This window comes from Ambystoma mexicanum, chromosome 7q (assembly GCF_040938575.1).
Source record: "Ambystoma mexicanum isolate Mex_15411 chromosome 7q, UKY_AmexF1_1, whole genome shotgun sequence".
NCBI lineage: Eukaryota > Metazoa > Chordata > Amphibia > Caudata > Ambystomatidae > Ambystoma > Ambystoma mexicanum.
The window spans coordinates 370342601-370365778 of NC_090941.1; positions in this window are offsets into that span (position 1 = coordinate 370342601).

Below are 23178 nucleotides of genomic sequence, written 5' to 3' on the forward strand. Positions count from 1 at the left end.
GCCAGATGGTGTTGTGTCGGACATGGCAACCCCCAAGGCAGGTGTGGGTGGGCAACTGGGTCCTGGGGCTGGGCTGTGGAGCAATGGAACACCAGTCGGGAGTCTTCTGTTCCAGCGGGGTGGTCACAGCAACTGGATCCCTGGCAATGGCTGTTGTGCAAGCACCAAATAGCAGAGCACATTGGCAGCAAGCAGGCAGGCAGCAGCAGATGGCTCGTAGAAGGCTCCCTGGGGATCTGGGGGGCAGGTAAATGGCCTTCTGGGCAGGAGCGTGGTCATCCATATGTTGTTGCGTAGCCAGCTTGATGCAGAGTGAATCCACATGTGCAAAACCAGCACGTCAGGGTGAGATTGCGTGAAATCTGATGAAAGGCCCTTAGCGCAAAAACGTGCAAGTGCCGTTGTTACGTGTGCAGGTGTTTTTCTTGTCACGGGTTAAAGGTGAGTGCGGGCCAGCAGTCTGCTGTACGTGCTTTTCATGCAGACTAGAGCATGTGTTGACTACTCTTGTGGTTTCACATGCGATTACTTCACAGCGGATAGAGTTTGAAATTCTTCTTTTGGCGGGGATGTTGCGTATGCACACAAGCTTGTGTGTTTTTATTTTCCATGCAAGGCGGACGGTAAGTTGTGCATGCTATTTTTCCCACTATGGGTCCCCCTGTGCATCGCGTACCCATTTTCGAGGTCATAGTAGCCTCCGTGTTCCATGCGTATGCGTTTTTTTGTGTCCCTGGCTACCACAGATTAATGTGAGAGGTTCATTCCACGCACGTGGGCTACCAGGGGTTGCGTGAATGTTTATTATCATTTTTTGGGGTGCCTGAGAGTTGTGTGACCCATCATTTATCACCAGGGGTCATAGACAGCCTTGCAGGAGCACAGGGGTGTGTCTAACATCACGTACCCTGGCCCCTTCACCCCAATTGACCAGGATAATAGTTGAGTGCACCGCCCATTGGCAATATACCATCTGTGCCATGGTTGGGAGGCCACCAAAGGTAAAGGGCAGCAACGTTTGGAATCCTCCCAGTGTTGTGCATGGTCGTGGACGTGGCCGGGGTGAGCAGGGGGTACAGGGAGTCTGGGGTGGCCAGGGTGGCCGCAGAGGGGGAAAGGAGTAGGGGTGCACCACTGAGGCAGGATGTTCAGCCACCACCCCCTGTGGATCCGGGAGATGTAGCTGTTGCATCCGACTGAGGTGCCCATATGACCCGACATTCAGTTACATCTGCTGTCACGGGCCCACCAGTAGTGGTAGCTTCAGGTGCAGCTGTTACGACCACCACCAAGCCTCGGGGTCAGCCAGCGCATGATGCGTTGGAACCTGAGGACTTCCAGGCAGAATTCCAGGTTGTCAGGAAGCACAGGCTACATGTGTCAAGGGTTGCTGTGACCGAGGCACACGTATCTGTGGCAGTGGTGACATCTGCTACCCTAAGCAGCCAGGTGGTGGTAACTGCATGGGCAGATGCAGCCAACACCACCCCGGCTGTGAGTCTGACAGCCAGGAATCTGTCAGTCGCAGACCTTGGCACTGCAGCAGATAAGATGCTGGGTCCTGGCAACAGCACCCAGCTGCCACTGATTCAAATCAGGCCTTCTGTCCTGGTTCCGCCAACCACTCCCTTGGTCCAGTCCACCAGCGCCACTACCCCTACTGATTAGGGCGCCATTGTCCAATCAGGATCCGTACCACTGCCCAAGAGGAGGAAGCGTGCTCCTGCGGAAGAGGTTGGGACCCCAGACAGGACTCCGGCCTCCGGCACATCGAGGTAGAAGCCTCTCAACAAGCAGGAACTGTACTTCCTTGTGGCCTACGTGTTGGCACACAAACGCGATATACGGGTGGGCCCACAGTGCCATACTACGCCTGCCCAGCGTTGGGTCCACTGGCAGCATATTGCGGATGGTGTGAATGCCATGGGATTTCAGGTGCACACAGCTGAAGACTGCTACAAGCGTTGGAATGACCTCCGACGCAGTGCAAAAGAAAAGCATGCCTCCAATTATGCCATCACTCAGGTGACTGGCAGTGGGCCAGCACCAGAGGAGGATGCACTCACTCATCACGAGGAGATCGCTGCAGAGTTAATTGAGGCAGAACTAATCCATGGAGTGGGAGAGATGATGGATTATGATGCATCGTCCGGTGGGTGTTGATGCGAGTTTGTCCAGGACATGTGTGTTTGGCTTGTGTGATGTGTTGTGCTTGACTGCCACTACATGCCGTGCATACATGGTTATCATGTGTGAGTCATGCAATGCTTCACTGATTTGTGCCTTTTGTGATGCAAGCAATATATGATATGCACACGCGAATTGTCCTCATCACCACACATGCACCCAACTCACATGCAAGTCACTCGGCTGCCCCTCCGGTACATGTTCTGCTCTCCAACCTTGACTCTAACACTCTCTCTGTCCTCATCCTACTAGTTCTCTCCTCTGCTTTTGACATGGTAAACCATTCCACCCTGCTAAATCATCTCTGTGACAACTTGAGTATCACCGATCAGGCTATGGCCTGCCTGACCTCTTTTTACTCTGATTGACCCTTCCAGGTACAACTTGGGTCCTTCCTATCCTCTATCTCCCTCTCTACCTGCAGTGTTCCCAAGGGTCTAACCTCTCACCCTGGCTTGTCAATCAATACCTGGCAACTCTCCCCTACTCCATGTCCATGTTCTGCTCACATTTCTAGTGCTATGCTGATGACTCCCAACTCATTTTCAGGCTTCCCTCAGCCACCTCCTCTCTTTCCCTCATCTCTGACTGTCTAATCACCATTCAAAATTGGTGTGCCGCAAATAATCTTTGTTTAAACGCCAACATGACTGAGATGCTCCTCATTGGTACACTCCCTCCATCCTTTCCCCTCACTCTCTGTCCGGCCTCCCTTGGCCCTCCTCCTGCCCCTACCGCCGAAGCACTTATCCTTTCCTCTCCTTCCCACAGAAGCTCCTTGTTTCCCAAGCTCTGATTCTCTCGAAGTTGGACTACTGTAACAGCCTCTTTCTAAATCTACCTTCCTCCACTCTCTGCCCTTTACAACTAATCCAGAACAGGACTGCAAGACTTGTCCTGGGCCTCAAGCCCTGGGATCGGATCGCTTCATTCACTCCCTGTGGTCCCAAGGATTACATTTAAAACCCTTTGCATTGTCCACAAGGCTTTCCTGGGCCTGGGTCCTATTTACCTTCAACTATCCCTCCATAAATACCTCCCCTCTAGAACCCTTCGCTCCTCCTCCTCAAACTCTCTCAGGGTCAGCCACTTTCAAAGAAATGAGCTGGTGGTAGATCCTTATCTTCTGTGGAGGCCTCCCTCAGGAACTGCCTACCTGCCACCTTGAAACTTGAGGAGAACCATCTACGGTTCTGGAAGCTCCTCAAGACCTTCCTCTTCGCCTCTGCTTTTGCCTCTCTTCTCTGATCTGCTTTCTCTCTCAGCAATGCTGCACCTGGCCACGTTCTGCCCTTCGGGCCCAGGTAACTGCTCACCCTTCCACCCTCCTGCACTGCCTTCTGGCCACCCCTCACACTGGGCCTCTATCTTTACCCATACAGCCCCCCCACTCTTCTTCTGCACTTATCAGATACTCCCTTTCTGACTAACCTTGCACTTGGCCACTCACAGGCTGCACTTCCACTGTTTTGTATCACCATATTTATTTATTTATTTTCTTATTATGTATTATTTATCTTGTTCTCTCTTATGCTCTTAACTCTCCAATGTTTCCCCCCTCCCATGCACTTTCCCCCCTGTCCCTCCCCATGCACTTGCGCGTTCTCAAAGGCCCTGGGCCTAGTAAGATTGTTGTTTTTGTTTTCTCCCCTGTTCCCCTCCCTTTTTGTGGTCGCGCTCTGAAACACCTGTGTATGAGTGCGATATGAATACATGATCATATCCTATCATATCATGTTCCTGCTCACTCACATGTCTGCATGCAGCCTGTGGTGTTGTTGAATTTAGCACTCAGACTATCTGATCACATGACTGACATTTATGTGTGGACCTCCTGCAAGGTGGTCCTCCTCATGGCACGCTTCCTTGACTCTCAAACCCCCTGCAGCTCAATTTCAACATAGCACTGGTGATTCGCATGCTGGACTACTGCAATTGCCTGTTCCCCATTCCTGTGTACATGCACATTTCCCTCTGCAAACCTGAAAAACACGTCCTGTGGTGTACATCCTTTGTCCTTGGTGCAGTGTGTCTCACTCAGACTGTGCAGATGGTAGTGGCTACCCATGGACATGAGTGCCCATTCATGTCCATATGCATTCCATGTATGCCTCTATGCGTCCTTGACAGGCTGACCATCGTGGTATGTCTCCAGGATTATTTAAGTGTCATGGTATTTGGTCATCCATTCGATGCTCACTCTAGGTCAGTCCCTCATCACACACACGTTTATGGTCTCTTCGTCTGTGTTGTTCACAGGCCTCACCCTGTTACAGTCCCCCTGCCTCTGTTCAACTGGTGTTGTGGATTCTGCATGCATAGGTGTACAACTGATGGCTCCTCATGTGTCCTGCTTAATGTCCACTTCTCATCTGCTGTAGTGTCATTTGACTGACGAGATGCAATTGACTCATGCAAACATTGTCTGCCAATGCACTGTTCTCTGGTCAACCTTTCATTGCCATGCACTGACTATCTGAAATTCCCCAAAGGGTGGGGTGTTCACTGTATCCATGCAACCCAGTGCATGCACTTTGCACATGATGGATGCACTTGCCCTTACACTGCCATCATGTTAAGAGATTGACATCACTACTATGGCTTAATGTTGGAAGTTGAGGCGGTACACATGCACTGCACCAAACTACTTCTGAAGCATGTTCCGGCCTTCAACATGCCTTCGCAATGCTGCTATGCCAAACTGACCTGGCATGTATGTTCTGATGTTCATCCCTTCACTGTATTGAAACACACTAGCGTAGGTGCATCCTGTGACACATGTACTCTGTACTGGTGATGGTTGTTTAGTGCTGCTTGTCAACATGCATATCACATGTATCATGGTGTGTTTGATGTCACTTGCAGCTGTGGCTATTTGGGTGTTCCGCCATGCTTATGCTACGTGTCATCTCTTTGTTGCCATCTCTCATTTCTACCAGAGGTTGTGTGTGATGCAGGTGACATGCAACATGCAGTGCATGTGTAGGCTAAACATTTTAAACACATCCATTTCTGCTTTCGGGATACCATTGCATTGCAATGTCACTGGATGCATGTTGGAGTTTGAGTTGTGTGTGACATGTGTGCTTCATGTGTTTGCTCTCGATGTTGTGATATCTATGTGTGTGGTATGTGCTGCTGACATGTGTGCTCATGTTTCTTTTGTTTACGTTACAGGTGATGAGGCACGGGAGGCAGAAGATGAGGATGTGATTCCAGACATGGTGGTGGGTTTACATCACCAACATAGCACCAGTGGTGCTCGTGGGTGGTAAATCACGAAAACCCATTGTTGCTCCAGTCCATCGTGTCCAGGGCTGACTATGAGTCAAGCTCTGATGAACTCTCTGATGACAATGTTGAATTGGATGTGCATCATGACGTGTTGATGCCGGTGAGTGATCCTGCAGTGGATGATCTTCAGTCCGCAACACCTACAGTGAGGGTAGTACCCTCAAGGGGCCAGGCAGTGTTGGAAAGTCCACCTTTGGTGGTTAGGGGTGCACGGTCACACTCCACATCAGTTGCTCATATTCCTGGGCCATCAGGTAGATGGAGGGATGCAGGCCTGCAGCCGCGGGTGGTGCCAACCCAGCAAGGACCATGGCTCCTTGGGCCCAGCAGGTGAAGTGTCCGGCAACGCGGTGGCTGTGCGCAACTGGGGATCACTGAGTGGGAGTGGCAGCATGCCATGTATGCAATAGCACAGCAACGGGGTGGAACATTTGAGATGTGTGGCCCGTTCTATCCAAACACCTGAGAGGCAGGTGGAGCTCCAGCAGCATGCAATGCGATCCATGTGCCACTCACTCAGGCTGGGCATGGTGTCCTCCGGCAGGGCACGCTGGGCTGAAATTGTGGCTCTGTGTGAAGCACTTGCTGCTCAGGCAGAGGCACACAGGGAGGCCCTGAGGGAAGAACACCAATCCCTCAGATCTACTCTGGGTGTGCTCATGATGACCCAGAGGACGGGGTAAGAAGAGAGGATGGAGCAGCTTGAAAACACCATCTCAGCTGAACTCTGTGCAAGCCGGGAGGTGCTCCGTATGTCATGTGAGGTCATGCAGGCTGAACTCCATCATACACGTGAGACCTTGCAGGAGGAAGCATGCGTATCACGTGATATGCTGAATGCAGACCTACGTGCCATAGCCATGCAGGTCCGGGCTTTCCAGACCTGCATGCTTGCTGCCATGGAGGGACTTGCTGCAGATAAGCGTGGTCAGGCAACTGTGCCACGTCCACCTTTTGATTTACATCCAGAGGGTGACAATGAGGACGACTTATCTCGCACACAGGTCGGGCCGTGCAGTCATAGAGCCCATGGAGGATTATTCTTTTTAAGCTCAACATCAACACATGTGGGTGTTGAGGTGCACCCTGTACCTGCTCCCTCCTGCCCCGCAGGGTCCTATGTGGGCATTTTTATTTATTTATTTATTTTTCGAAAATGTTATTTTAGTTTAAACTATTTACAAACTGCCCTTTTTTCTATTATTGTTTGTCTATTGTGCATTCATGTGACAGTGTGGTGCTTTGTGGCATTTGTAAGCATCCACTGTGTGTTCCAGCTGGGCCCATATAGGCTTGTCTCGTGTATATGTTTGTGGCTTGGGGTCCGGACACATATGCCACTCCTGCTTCCCCTTTCCAAGGGGTCTCAAGGATGGCTCGGTGTGATCTTACACAGGGGCATGGGGCTGTCGTCATATCTGTGGCCAGTCTGCAGTCCTACTTGTGTGTACACCCCTTGTGGGGATTTTGGATGATTTCTCCAATACATGTCTGCACTTCATTTTGGTGATTATTTTGTTGACTGTGCATTTCAGCATGTTCCTTGTGATGCTTTTTATGACTTGCCTGTCTATGTTTTTGATGCACTTCCTGCTGTAGGCGATGTTGTGCACCCTTTGGCAGTGCAGCACATACTGATGATGGGAGGGGTCCGTGTGGTGAAAATGGGCCTCATTATGAGTCGGGCGGTAGGGGATACCGGGCACCGGTAAGGAGACCGGTTCCGGTAATCCCCTACCGCCCGATTCCGACGTCCCCTAATGGGAAGTGCTAGGGACGTGTGGCCGGACCACGCATCCCTTACGGGTCCCGTTAGGGGACCAGGCCGCTAATTACGGGCCTGCCATTAGCAGGCCCATAAATACCGCCTTCCCCATTCCCATTGTGCCCTATGGGGGCTCAAATGGGAATGGGGAATGGTTGGTGCAAAGGGGACTTACCGGTCCCGCCAGGGTCGTACCAGACCGGTAAGTCCCCATTGCACCACACCAGACTTGGTCCCGTTATTGGTGGCAGTCATGGCGCAAATAGCACCATGGCTACCACCAATCTCGTAATGAGGCCCAATGTCACATTGGGACATTTGGGCTACAGTGATTGGTCACTGTCTGACATTGTCGATGTGGGATTCTCTGTACATGGTGTGTTCTGCTGGTCAATGGATGCTCCTGGGTTGGGTTTGCTTTTGAGGTGTCTGGGGATTGGTGTGTTCAACACACTGGGGGGTCCACGAGAACAATGTTCACATGTGCTGTGCACAGAACACTGAGGCTCACTTCATTTCACATGCATGTATTCAGTGCATGTTCCTACTGACACAGACACTTAGACAACACACCCCCACACCAACAACGACAACAACATGCACACATGTGCACCCAGATTGTCTTCTCAGGCATGCTGTGTCCCTGCAGTGCATGATCACTTTCAATTCCATGATTGTGTACATGCACCACAGGGTGCTTTTGGTTGATTGTACTTATTTTTCATGATGCTCAAGGGGTTTCACCAACACAAAGCACACCCACTGTGCTGTCTGGTGAGCTATGTGTTGCAGCACACAGTGTTTCTGTTGGCTAATTTCTATTGCCCGATGTGCATGTCAACAGGCATTTTGACTTTTGTTGCTTGTACCGCTGGTGGAATGCATTTGTGCCACACTTTCTATGGGAGGGAGGTTTTGGTCAGTCATGTCATCAGATTCCATGTCAGGTGTAATTGCCTCGTGCCTGTTTACATTTCTCATGTGGCACTTCATGACGATTGTGTCATGGGTTGTGCATTTGGTTTGCTGTTTTGCCATTGCATGCCATGGCATGGCAGACAGGGGCCATGAGCGTTGGGAGGGTTTAGGTGACATACCAGTATTTTCATGCCCTGTTTTGCAGGGTGTGGTGGGATATGCACCTTGAATGTGTTCCTTTTGGTCACATGGAATTGGTGTGTTTAATTAGCTAGGGATGCACACAATGTAGCACTTCCAAGGACACATTCTCAGGGTGGTAAGGTTGTGACATTTTACTGTCCCTTTGTCATCATCAATTGTCACCTGGTATGTGCCAGGCCTGTGTGCACTCCGCAGGGGTTGGAGTTTAGGTGAAGAATGTGGCCACAAGCTGGGTACGGGCTGCCTCACCAAGTGCCCTTTCCCCTCCCATGCACAGCACCTGAGCATGTGGTTGAGGATGTGGGGGCATCACCATGTCCACCGGTATGCCCCGCCGTGTTGCAACGTTGTGCAGGAACCATACTGCCACATTGATCCTGCACACTACTAGGGGTGCATATAGTAGCTGCCCGCCAGAGTGGTCAAGGGAGCGGAAGCAAGACTTGAGCCCTAAGAATGGGCGCTCCATTAGAGTCCCTGGTTGCAATATGGGCTGCGTTGTAGCTTACCTGGGGTGGTGTGGTGGGGTTCCGTATTGTCGTCATCATGTAGGTGCTCAGAGGGTAGGCACTGTCCACTGGGGAGGTGATAATGGTTGTCATTAGTTGGCTTGGTATATCTGTCTGTGTGTGACATTCATGCATGTGCACAGGCATTCGTACTCACCAATGAGCCATGTGTTGCCATCCAAGCTTCCAGTTCCCGGCTCAGCGCTGACATTCTGTATATGAAACTGTCATGGGTGGACCCTGGATAGTTTGCATAGACAAAGGTGATGATTCCATTGGTATCGCATACAACCTGCAAGTTGATGGAATGCCAGTGCTTGCGGTTGCGGTAGATGTTCTCAGTGGCCCTAGGTGGACGTAAGGCCACATGGGTGCAATCTATGGCATCAAGCACTTTGGGGAAGTGTGCCAACCTGTAGAAGTCCTGTAGAAGTCCTCGACCACAGCCTGCCTTTCTGCGGGTGTCCTGGGCATGTATATGTGCCTGCGGACTGAGGGGCGTGCAGTCATGATTGACAACACCTGGTATAGGAAACATTACTACGTGGGTTGTGAGACACTCCCGACTATGGCAGTTGTCTGGTGAAATGACCCAGTGGCCAAAAAATGCAGGACATTGAGCATCTTTTCCAAGGGGCTCAGTGCTTGGGAACACAAGGTGGGTGATGTGAGGTCATCCTCCCACTCAATGACCAGATCTAGGATGACATGAGGTGGTAACCTATACCTGCTATAGACCTGATCATAAGGCATCCCAAAAATGCTAGCCCTGGGCAAATAAATGTGGGGCCTTTCTATTCTCCTCCTCCTGTGGTGTCCCACGATAACTGCTGCGAGAAATGGGACATTCATCATAGCTGTATTTGCTTGTTTGTTGTTTGCGCGCACTTTTATACTACGCAGGGATGCTTCCACCTGCTTTTGTGTGGTGGACATATTTACTCGTGTGCATGTCTTTTGGCGTGCGTGGGTTTTCCCTATTCATTCCATGAATACGTGTGGTTCGCGAGCGTGTGGGCGTTGCGTGTATTTCCCAGCGGTACTTCCCCTATTACGCCCACATTTTCTCGTGTTGTTCCCCATTCCGCATGTTCTGCCCACTTTTTAGGTGTGTGCGCTAGAAGTGGTGCGATTTCGCTGTGCAGGTCATGCACTGCATTTGCAAAGTCGTAGTGACGTATGAGGTAAGCGTGGATTGGGCGCAGCTCCCAGGAATGCCACGCGCAGAACCTTCCATGAATCGCTTGCATGCGAATCGCACACATGCACTGGCTTTTTCATGCTTGCGCCACACATTTCGGTGCACAATCATTCCATGAATTACCCCGTATATCTATTGAGTGTGCAGAGATGTACAGACTTCCACGATCTAATTGAGACTCAAAAGGAGGAGGGTTTGTAAGGAACCATTTTTAGAAATTCATGCCATGATATCTCCTCTACCAAGCCTAATACATTATACAAGGGAGTATCTTTGTCAGCCGTCCATCGAGATCGCTCCTGCTCAGCCAGCACTGCAGAGTTAAATAAGCGTACTTCTTGAACAATAATTAAAAGGCAATGGACTCTAATGCACTCTAATGTTAAAAGGAGCCGAATTACATACTGGACACCTGATTCTAATTGGATTATGAAATAGGCAACGTGCTGTTGTGTAATACCTTACAACTGTTGGTGTTAGCATCCAATTATTTGCCTATGAAAAAGTAGTGGTTAATATGATAATGCATTACTTAAATAAATCAAGAAATCTGGGTTTCAGAGATCGCTTTTGGCATAGCAACACACTGGTTGCACTCCAACATATCTATGGGTAAATACTGGCATGGCTGCTACTGGAGTCATTCTTTTCCGGTGCCCGGCAATGGGGACCTATCGGGCATTACAGCCGCGGCTGTCCTGGTAATTCCCTATTGCCGGGGGCGCTGGAAAATATTATTCCCCATTCCCATTTGATTCTCATTGGACTCTATGGCAATGGGGAGGACAGATGCACCGGCACTGTTAATAACGTTGCCGGTGCATCCATTTGTCAGTTACATTTGTATTGCTTAATTAAACGTATATATTTTGTATAACCTTGATTGGAAACTCTTTTATTATGGAGTCTAAATATTATTCCTGTTTGGGTTGCTGCTGTTATCAGCTCACACTCCACCTGAAGCTAAAGGCTGCCCTTGGCTTGCACTACCACATACGTGGAAGAAGCTAGACCTTTCGGGATGATTGGGATCACTGATACTTAGTGGCTGTGTGGTGCTGAGTAGGCCGTTTAAACAGTACTCAACCCTGGCCTGCTGAGAAGCAGTAGTCATTTCATCGCAGCAACAGAGCCAGATACAGTACAAACCGTTCAAGGTAAAAAATAACATTGACAATGAAGACATTGTAGAGTGTTGTGCTGTCCCTCTTCTGGCTTATGGCACATTGTGCAATGTTCCTTTAGTACTACTCTGGGTTCCTGAGCAGTCCTACTTTCAGTACTTGTTTCCTTGTGCTGGGACCGTGTGGAGACGTATTACAGCAAGCTGGAAGATATGTTATATATTGCTGACTAATGTCTGTAGTGATGTACGGTGCAAAGGTCTGGCCCTTGGTGAAAGCTTCTCAAAAGAGGCTGAATTATGATATGAAAGAGAGGGGCTGTGGTAAGTGGGCAAAGAGGAATAATAGACAGCTTTGCCATTGTGTTTTAGTGTACATTTGATAAGTACCTGTGTGTTGTGCGGGGAGGATAGCTCAGGGGCAATGCACTTGTCTTGGAAGCAAGACAACGCTGAGCAGGACGGGTTGGAAACCCGGTCCTGCATTTAGGGACTGGAATCTGGCATAAAACACAATGTAAAAAAAATATGTAATTTAATTAATTGTGTTTGGGTCTAGGTGGCTTGTTTGAAGAGTATGAAAGGTGTCTGCATCTGTACTTACAGTGTCAATATGTGTTAGACCGGGCTATAATAAGGAACTTCAGTAGGAGTTGTTTATTGTTCTGACATTTGAAGCGAGTTCAGAGCGTGAAGATGTGTCATTTGTGCTTGCCTTAGTTGGCATTCATACTGTGTTTTACATGCGGAATGTGAGCATGTTAGTGTAAGGAGAAGTCAGTGAAGAACTCAGCAAGTATTTGGAGCATCCTTCCTCTCTGGCCATTCCGAAATCCTAGCAGTGGTGAACCTTGCATATGGTCATTGTGAGGAGAGGTCCTGAGTCACCCTATGATGGGGAGATGGGGAGCTCTTATTGTTGCTCTAAGATTACGGCTGACGCTATAAAAGTAGGACTTCACAGCGTCCACTGATCATGGCACACATGCTGTATTGTCCATCATCCTAAAGTTACCCAGTTCACAAAAGAAAATATAGAATTATGTTTATAATTGGAGGGGATTGCATCACTAGGAGATGAACGGGGGAGTGCAGAGAGATGTTGGGCACATGTCCCAAACTACATGGCAAAAGGAAGTGACATTTTGGTTTATAAGCTTCAAAAGGTGTGAACTGTCCTCCCAGGTAGCATGCCCGAGAGACCGGAAGAAACCATCTCATCCATAAATAGCTACTTCATTAACCTCAATAGTAAAACAGGCGAGAGAGCTGCTCTTCTACAACTCAGGACACAACGAGTGCCAGTGCAGCTCAGTTCTCACTGAACATCTAATTCTAAAGAAACTAGTCCTTTCATGGGTGGATGCTGTTGGGAAAGGCTTGAACAAAGGGAAATTACTGCACCTGCAAGCGGATGAAAATAAAGGTCTCAAATACTCTGGTGGAACCTCGGCTTCACCCTGTCTGATATCTGCCTTAGTAACATTTGAGATACCAAAACCACCTAATCTTATGAAGGTGGTATGGGGCCGATAAACGCAAATAAATCAAATATTAACTCAACACATGCAAATGTAGATAAAGGGTTGCCGTTTGAAATGGCTGCAACTGGCCGTATTTGCCATATGATTGTCCAAGAATCACACCACCCCGTATTGACACAAATGACCAATTCACATGTGGACAATGAATACAGGTTACAGATTGTACCTGACAAGGTGGAGAGCTTAATAGGTCATCCCCATTACATTTGCTATCTAAACCCGGGAAGGTTAATAGTTCCTCAGATATCCGAGCGGACTGTATATTTGCACAGGGTACCTACACTGGTGTCAAGTGATCATGAACCCTGGGAATCACTTGTCAATAAATGTACACACTGGCTTCAAGCTATAAGAGGGTGTCTATTTGCAACACAAAAACAAATCCTGAGTTGTAAAAGGGTAAGCCACAGGGGAAGCAAGGCTCTTGATTCTATTAAAATTGTCTTCAAGAGCTCAAATATTGCTGAGTGCTTATTTAGTTTTCTGGCAAGATGCCAACCACCGGTGAACAGTGTAATCAAATCCACTGGTCATGATCAGGAAAATACATCAAGGAGGCCGGTGCTTTTGGGACCGTATAGCATTCCGTTTGGGAAAAGGCTTACAGTTAATACTCTTCAGCCTAGACCCCCATCGACAATGTTGTAATAATGCTACTGTGTCCCTACTTATGGTTTCCCTGTGTTATGTTCCCAACTTCCTCTTTGTTCTGTCAGATCCTAAACATTTCAATACTTAAAGACTGGGTTTAGGGTTTTCTGCACAACATGTTAAAAATAAAATGACTGAATTTCCCCTTTCTCTTTACCTTCCCTTCCTCTTTTCTAAATGTGATATGATATGATAGTTTATTTATATAGCGCCTATACACAATGTTGTTCAAAGCGCTTCAAGGCAAGGGAGGGAACACAGGAAAATACAATAACCTTCTTACAGGTTATGAACAGCAAGGATATGAAATTAACTATCGTACTCGGCCTGACGACATTTCAGATAGTGCAAGAGCTAAGACATTCATAAGGAAGGGAGGAGGAGAGTGGGAAGGAAATGGAAACAGACAGGCGACTACCGTACTAGGCCTGATGACATTTCTGGTAGAGCCAGAGAAAAACAAAAGGTGAGGGAGATGGGCGCAGAAAGGTAGGGGCGGAACAAAACAAGCGACTATCATACTAGAGCTGACGACATTTCAGATAGTGCTGGAGGGGGGGACCAGTAATGGGAGGGGGGAGGAGACAGACGAGGTTGCTATCATTCTAGGTCCAGGGACTATTCTGATAGAGTAAGTGCATAGAAGAAAGTAAGGGGAGGAGATAGGAAAAGGGAGAAGGGAAAGGAGGAGAGAACAGAGAGTTAGCAGTCAAAAGAGTGGAGAAGCAAGAGGGGAGAGTGAATACAATTGCAGAAGTCAGTAGTAACACATAATGTTGCAAGCCAAGATACAAGATGAAGATGGGAACAGCATGATTCAGGGCCACCAGTACAATATGCAAAGGAAGTTCAGCATGAGAGTTGAGAAAGGGTGATGCGCCGTGAATAAATGAAGTCCATAAAAGTCAAATCCAGCATTGGCCACAAGACGGTGATTGTGAAACCAGAATTTATCAGGACAGATTCCTGCAGAAGTAGGCTTGAGGGGGATGAGAAGGGAACAGCGTCGAAGAATCAAGAAAAAAAGGCAACACCTGTGTGCAAGAATGGTGGGGGCACAAGGGAACATTATGGGGAGACCAGAGGGGGTGGGGATGGGCTGTGGGGACAGAGGGAGTAACACATGTTGGTGCATTCTCAACTGCTGTCTGAGCAGGGGGTCGGGCCCTGGGTCCTCCTGGTCCGAACAGGTCCAAACAGGAATTGCCCTTTTCTTTGTATGCCCTTCACTTAGGACGCCTGGGCGAGAGATGCCCTTAATCTAATAGTTAAGAGCAGGAAGGAAGAGGCAGGGCTAAGAAGGTGGGTGGTGCTTAGGCCAGGTGACTGCTCCCTATCTGCAAAGGAAAAGAGGCTGGAGGGCTCCTTAAGTAGGGAAAAAGAGTGGCAAGCAGGAAGGCACCGGATGGGCGTGGCTTGCTAAGTGGTGACAAAGAGCAGCACACAGGAAGGCACCAGGTGGGCGGGGCTTAGGCTAAGTGACCTAGATCTACTTGCACCTGCTCCCCATCTGCAAAGGAAAAGGGGCTGGAGAGCTCCTTAAGTAGGGAAAAAGATTGGCAAGCAAGAAGGCACCAGGTGGGCGGGGCTTGCTAAGTGGTGAAAAAGAGCAACAGGCAGGAAGGCACCAGGTGGGTGGGGCTTAGGCCAGGTGACCTAGATCCACTTGCACCTGTTCCCCATCTGCAAAGGAAAAGAGGCTGGAGGGCTCCTTATGTAGGGAAAAAGAGCGGCAAGCAGGAAGGAACCAGATGGGCGGGTCTTGCTAAGATGTGAAAAAGAGTGGCAGGAAGGCACCAGGTGGCCGGGGCTTAGGCCAGGTGATCTAGATCCACTTGCACCTGCTCCCCATCTGCAAAGTAAAAGAGGCTGGAGGGCTCCTTAAATAGGGAAAAAGAGCGGCAAGCAGGAAGGCACCAGGTGGGTGGGGCTTTCTAAGTAGTGAAAAAGAGCAGCAGGCAGGAAGACACCAGGTGGGCAGGGCTTAGGCCAGGTGACCTAGATCCAATTGCACCTACTACCCATCTGCAAAGGAAAAGAGCCTGGAGGACTCCTTAAGTAGGGAAAAAGAGCTGAAAGCAGGAAGGCACCAGGTGGGTGGTGCTTAGGCCATGTGACTTAGATCCACTTGCACCTGCTCCTCATCTGCAAAGGAAATGAGGCCGGAGGGCTCCTTAAGTAGGGAAAAAGAGCAGCAGCGCAGGAAGGCACCAGGTGGGCGGGGCTTGCTAAGTGGTGAAAAAGAGCAGCAAGCTGGAAGGCATCAGGTGGGTGGTGCTTAGGCCAGATGACCTAGATCCACTTGCACCGGCTCCCCATCTGCAAAGGAAAAGAGGCTGGAGGGCTCCTTAATTAGGGAAAAAGAGCGGCAAGCAGGAAGGCACCAGGTGGGCGGGGCTTGCTAAGTGGTGAAAAAGAGCAGCAGGCAGGAAGGCACCAGGTGGGCGGTGCTTAGGCCAGGTGACTGCTCCCTATCTGCAAAGGAAAAGAGTCTGGAGGGCTCCTTAAGTAGGAAAAAAGAGCGGCAAGCAGGAAGGCACCAGGTGGGTGGGGCGTGTTAAGTGGTGAAAAAAAGCGGCAGGCAGGAAGGCACCAGGTGGGTGGTGCTTAGGCCAGGTGACCTAGATCCACTTGCACCTGCTCCCCATCTTCAAAGGAAAAGAGGCTGGAGGGCTCCATAAGAAGGGAAAAAGAGCGGCAAGCATGAAGGCACCAGGTGGGCTTGGCTTGCTAAGTGGTGAAAAAGAGCGGCAGGCATTAAGGCACGAGGTGGGCGGGGCTTAGGCCAGGTGACCTAGATCCACTTGCACCTGCTCCCCATCTGCAAAGGAAAACAGGCTGGAGGGCTCCTTAAGTAGGGACAATGAGTGGCAAGCAGGAAGGCACCAGGTGGCCGTGGCTTGTTAAGTGGTGAAAAAAAGCAGCAGGCAGGAAGGCACCAGGTGGGCGGGGCTTAGGCCAGGTGACCTAGATCCATTTGCACCTGTTTCCCAACTGCAAATGAAAAGAGGCTGGAGGGATCCTTAAGTAGGAAAAAAGAGCGGCAAGCAGGAAGGCACGGTACACACGCATTTCGTCGAAGTATTTTTGAACGTGGGACATTTCATCGCCAACATTTTCATCGACCAAACTCGTTTTTAAAAAAATATTTTTTGGTGGGTGTTTTGTTGGGGTTGGGGTATGATTATTTAATTAGGGGGGGGGGTCTGGGGTGGGAACCCCCCCAGAAATGTTTAAAAAAAAGAAAAAGAGTTTTGGTCGATGAAAACGTGGCGATGAAAAGTCCCACGTTGAAAAATACTTCGGCGAAATCACATAGAACCGGAAGGCACCAGGTGGGCGGGGCTTGCTAAGTGGTGAAAAAGAGAGGCAGGCAGGAAGGCACAAGGTGGGTGGGGCTTAGGCCAGGTGACCTAGATCCACTTGCACCTGCTCCCCATCTGCAAAGGAAAAGAGGCTGGAGGGCTCCTTATGTAGGGAAAAAGTGCGGCAAGCAAGAAGGCACTAGGTGGGCGGGGCTTGCTAAGTGGTGAAAAAGAGTTGCAGGCAGGAAGGCACCAGGTGGGCGGTGCTTAGGCCAGGTGACCTAGATCCACTTGCACCGGCTCCCCATCTGCCAAGGAAAAGAGGCTGGAGGGCCCTTAAGTAGGGAAAAAGAGCGGCAAGCAGGAAGGCACCAGGTGGGTGGGGCTTGCTAAGTGGTGAAAAAGAGCGGCAGGCAGGAAGGCACCAGGTGGGCGGGGCTTAGGCCAGGTGACCTAGATCCACTTGCACCTGCTCCCCATCTGCAAAGGAAAAGAGGCTGGAGGGCTCCTTGAGTAGGGAAAAAGAGTGGCAAGCAGGAAGGCACCAGGTGGGCGGGGATTGCTAAGTGGTGAAAAAGAGAGGCAGGCAGGAAGGCACCAGGTGGGCGGGGCTCAGGCCAGGTGACCTAGATCCACTTGCACCTGCTCCCCATCTGCAAAGGAAAAGATGCTCAAGGGATCCTTAAGTAGGGAAAAGAGCGGCAAGCATGAAGGCACCAGGTGGGCGGGGATTGCTAAGTGGTGAAAAAGAGCGGCAGGTAGGAAGGCACCAGGTGGGCAGTGCTTAGGCCAGGTGACCTAGATCCACTTGCACCTGCTCCCCATCTGCAAAGGAAAAGAGGCTGGAGGGCTCCTTATGTTGGGAAAAAGTGCGGTAAGCAAGAAGGCACGAGGTGGGCGGGGCTTGCTAAGTGGTGAAAAAGAGTGGCAGGCAGGAAGGCACCAGATGGGCAGTGCTTAGGCCAGGTGACCTAGATCCACTTGCACCGGCTCCCCATCTGCCAAGGAAAAGAGGCTGCAGGGCTCCTTAAGTAGGGAAAAAGAGCGGAAAGCAGGAAGGCACCAGGTGGGCGGGGCTTGCTAAGTGGTGAAAAAGAGTGGCAGGCAGGAAGGCACCAGGTGGGCGGGGCTTAGGCCAGGTGACCTAGATCCACTTGCACCTGCTCCCCATCTGCAAAGGAAAAGAGGCTGGAGGGCTCCTTAAGTAGGGAAAAAGAGTGGCAAGCAGGAAGGCACCAGGTGGGCGGGGCATAGGCCAGGTGACCTAGATCCACTTGCACCTGCTTGTGTATTGTTTTTATCTGTTTTGCAATACTTTCATGGCTCAATAGCCGAAATTAAGTAATTGACTGACTGACTGGCTATTCTGGAATACAAACTTTGCAGGGCTTGTTGAAAAGTAACTAATGACTGATTTCACTCCAATATTTTCACTTTTGCAAAATGTGTTAATATTTCTAAGATTAGAATCAGAATTGTGTTTGAGCACTTTTGAAGCTACCTTCATGATCTATTTATAACGTGATGGGGTAGACCTAGTCCACAGAGGAATCTCTACCTTTATTAGCTTGGATGATTCAAAATACCATCTTGTCATCATGCTACCACATGCTTTAGGCACCTGCTGTTGATTATTTGATTTCCAAAAAACAAAAGTGTTTTGACAATCGCATTGACTGTATTTTGATATGGTGAATGGGCCATGTTAGAACAATTGTGGTAGAGATAATATTTCCGGATAATGTGGAAGGTCTTAGGTCTATTTAGTTATGTCCAGATGGAATGGACCATGGATGTTCTCAGAAAATAAATGTTTTCAACATCAATCTGCATGCTCTGCAGCAAAAACACATCCAATGCCATGTGTGGTGCAAGAAAAGCAAACAGGAATTGCTTTGTTTTTCTATTTTCCTCATTATAAGTATGGCAGCAAGGCAACAACGGTCTGAGCTGGTGCTCAGTGCAGAACCCGCGAGCACAGCATGTTGTAAACAGTGCCGGTGCATCCGACGTCCCCATTGCCATTGACCGCTATGGGACGCAAATGGGAATGGGGATGGGCACCCACGAAAGGGCGATTACTGGGTCCGGTTGGGCTAGAATAGCCCGGTAATTGCCCATTCGCATGTGTCACACCAGGATTCGAGTTTGGAGGTAGCCTTGCCGGTTTTACCTGTAAGGCTACCTCCAACCTCGTAATGAGGCCCATAGTCTGGACATGGTGGTGGTCCGGATGACAGATGTCATATACTTTTATTTGCTTTTTCTTCTGTTTTTATTTAAGCAATATAACCCGAGCGTCGGGGGCATTACCGACTCAGGTAATGCCCCGGGGCACATAGGTAAGGCCCCAAGTGAAGCGAGGGCCTTACCGAAGGCCCCAGGGCATTACCAGAGCTGGTTATTTATTTATTTATTTGCATTTGTATCGCGCACTTGCAGCCCAGGGAGATCGAGGCGCTGTTACAAGAAAATGTGAATATGTAAGGAGTTTGACATATAGGTTGAGGCGCCTTAGGCTTCCTGGTAGGATACAGCATAGCATGACAGGTTACAGGTTACATACATGCAGAATGATAGAGAACAATATGCTGGTTCTACCTAAGAAAGGGTGGTACCAATTTATAGCTTTTAGTTGAACAGCTTAGTTTTAATGGCTTTCCGGAACACTTGGTGGGATTCGATCTGTCTCAGGTGAGGAGGGAGTGCGTTCCAATGTGCGCTGGCCAGTGTCGGAAAGCTGGAACCACCTGCTCGGGCTTTCCGGATTGTAGGTGTGAGGATAGTATTGGAATAGCCTTCTCTGAGGGGCCTTGAGGTAGTATGCCTGGTGATTCTTTGTGAAAGGTATGGGGGTGCGAGCTCATGCAGGCATTTGTGGGTGATGGCAAGAGTTTTAAAGACAATTCTCTCTTTGACTGGAAGCCAGTGGACCTGTTTTCTCACTTCAGAGATGTGGTCTCTTCTTGATGTTCCAGTGGCTGCCCTGAGTGCGTGATTTTGCACCGACTGGAGTTTGTTGAGGTTTTTTTGGGATGTCCCAATGAGGAGCTCATTGCAATTATCAAGCCTAGACCCAATTATTGCCCTTGCAATAGTAAGGGGGTTCTCACGGAACAGGAAGGTTCTGGCTGCGTTTAGCACTTTGGTGTAGTATGCAGAGGATGAGGCAATGGCATTAACCTGACTGTCCATGGTCAGGTCGGCGTCCAAGTAGACTCCGAGGGTCTTGACATTGTTAGAGACTTTGATGGGAATGCTGTCAATATCGAAGGAAGAGTACTGCTCATCGAGGTTGCCCAGGGTGGTGGGTGATCCTATGAGCATGAGATCAGTCTTTTCGCTGTTGAGGCAGAGTCAATTGTCCGCCAACCAGGATTGGATGGTGGAGTAAATGGAGGTGAGTGTGGTAAGATCAGCGTCATAGTCCCCTGTGAGTGGAATAAGCACCTGCGTATCATCAGCATAGTTAGTGTATGAGATGTGCATTGTGTCAAGGATGCTGAATAAGGGTCTTGTAAAGAGGTTGTAGAGGGTAGGTGCAATGCATGAACCCTGTGGGACGCCACATTTAATGTGGCTGGGTATGGCACAGGCAGTGTCGGAAAATAGCTTCATTACTCTCTGCTGGAGAAAGGAGGTGATCCATTCACATGCCTTTGGGGAAAAGTTGGCCTCAGTAGCTAGATGGCGACACAAGGTATTGTGATCAACCAGATCGAAGGCTGCTGACAGGTCAAGGAGCAGAAGGAACGCAGGTTTGCCTGTGTCTCTAATATCATCCATTTGGTTCTTTAGGTCTAAGAGGGCCGTCTCAGTGCCGTGTCGGGGGTGGAAGCCGGATTGGCGTAGTCCAAGACGACGGTTCTCGTCCAAAAAATCTTGGACTTGCAGGTAGGCTGCTTTGTCAAGAATTTTTAGTAAAAATGGGACGGTGGTGATGGGCCTATAGTTCCCTGGAGCCGTTGGGTCAAGGGATGGTTTCTTGAGGAGCAGGCGCCCCATGCTTCCTTAAGGCCAGATGGAACGTATCCAGACTGGAAGGACGAATTTATGAATGCAGTAATGAAAGGAGCTAGGATTTGTGCCAAGTCTTTGATGAGTTGGGCAGGACAGGCGTCACCTCTGCAGTTAGAGGATTTGATGGCTTTTAGCAGGGTGATCACTTCAGGTTCGGTCATATCTCTGAAGTGGAAGGTGGAGGGTGGGAAGGATCTAGTCATGGGGGGTTTAGGTGTAACGCTACGTAGGCTGGCTATGAGGTTGTTGAGAGCTTTTTGGTGGCCGCAGATTTTAGTTTGGAGTAGGTTGAGTTTATCAAGCATGGCTGACTGAATGCTGTTGCACCAGTTCTCATCTTTAAGGAGAGGGGAGGTGGCGCAGATGGCATTTCCAATTCCCTGAAGATAGTGAATATTTCTTTGGAGCCTGATTTTGCGTCATTGATCCTAGGATCTAATGCTAAGGATTTGGCTACTGTGATGTTGGCTTTGTAGGAGAAGGATATGGCTTTAAAGGCATTCCTTGTGACTTCTGAGGGGTTAGCTTTCCAAGTGGAGAGTGCAGCCCTCTTCAGTGAGCGCTGGTCAAGCAGTTCTTTTGAAAACCAGGCATTAGAGTGTTTGATTTTCTTGGCTTTCTTTAGGGTAAGTGGAGCTATGGAGTCAACTGCTTGGGTGACAATATCTTTGAAGGTGCTGGCTAGAGTTTCTCGGTCTTTAGAGAAGGGGGCTTGAAGACCTGGCACCTGTAAGAAGGGTGCTAAATTTTGGGCTGTGAGTAAGTGTGAGCTCCTAGCGAGTGCTGAAGGGAGGGGGTGTAGTAGGTTTGGTAGGGCCTTTTTTAGTCTCGATGTTAAATTGAAGAAAGTGGTGATCAGACCATGGGAGGGGACTGTTGGCGACCAGATGGATGGAGCAGTTATGTTGGCTGATCCAGTCAATGGTGCGTCCTTTGATGTGGGTGAGGTCTGTGATAGATTGTGTGAAGCCCAAGGTGGAGAGGGCCTTTTTGAGGGATCTGGCATGGGAGTCCTTGGGGTCATCAAGCCCTAGGTTAAGATCGCCCAGCAGGATGACTTGTGAGGTCTTTTTAATGTTGTCTGACAAAGAGTGTATGAGGGCGTCATGGAAGTCTGTAATAGGACCAGGAGGTCTTTAGACAATCTGCAGGTTGATAGTGCAGTTGTGGGAGAAGTAGATTTTAAGTGGGAGGTAGTCTGAGTTGTGGACCAGTTTCCCTTCCACTTCTCTAATGGAGAGACTATCTCGGGCAATGACGGCTAGACCCCCTCCTCTCTGGGGGTCCGATCTTTCCTGAAGATGGCATACCCTTGTGGAATGGCGAGAGATAGTGCTGGGCCTGAGCTCTCAGTGAGCCAGGTTTCAGTGATAATGAGGATATCTTGGTTGTTATTTATGATGAGGTCATTGATGTCTAAGGCATGAGCAGGTAGTGAGCGGGCTTTAACTAGGGCACACCTGAGGGTCGTATTGGTCTTAGAAGATGTGGAGGAATAATGCAGAGGGGCAGCGGAGGGAAGGTTGAACATGGCAGCATAACTAGTGGGCAGCACTTCATTAATCACAGGGGCCACACAGGGTTTAAACAGCGTAGCAGCATGAGTAATGGGCATCACAATACCATCAATAATGGGCAGTGCATCATTAAACACAGGGGCCATTGGGGGCTTGGGTTTAGCCAGCATAGCAGCGTGAATGGTGGGCAGCATATTGTCGGGCATAGGGCCACAGGGGCCATAGGCGTGGTATGACCAGTTATCACAGTAGTGCGCTTAGTGCCCACAGGATGCTCAGGTACTGGGGGCGTGGTGCTCCCAACATTTTTGTTTCTTATAGTCACTGGTGATTGGACCTCAGGAGTAGACACTGTGAGGGTTCGGGTCTCAGGGCAGTATAGGGCTAGGTGTGGGCGTGCTGACAATGAAGCGCATCGGTAACCTAATCTTAGGTTACTTGAGATAAGGCTGGCCATGAGGTGTGCCTGCAAGTGAGAGCAGGTGTGCGATCGCAGCCGTGCATTTCTGTTGCTGGCAGAGAGCGGGACTGGTTTCCCTTGCTGGGGGCGCATAGCCGTAATTGTAGTTTTTAGAGGCTTACCTTTACACAAGATGTTTTGCAGCGCCTCCTGCGCCGTCGAGCAGCGGAGAGCTGCAGAAAGGGGGGGAGGCCTTTCCCCTTCGCCTTCTCCCAGCGGCTTCGCCTGTCGGTCTCCTCCAACTCCATTTAAAGCAGGAGGGGCTGGCAAGCTGTGTGCGCCAATGGCAGCACTGAACAGCAGGGCAGGTCTTTGCGGGCATTTTCTTCTGGTTCCCGGGCTCGGGATTGTTGTCATCGGTTGCCTGGGCAACCTGGTCGGCCATCTCGCGGCCAGGCCCATGCATAGACAACGTGTGCTGGGGGTGTAGCGGCCGCGAAGGGGGAACAGCTGAGGGCTCCTCCTGATGCGTGGAGCCGT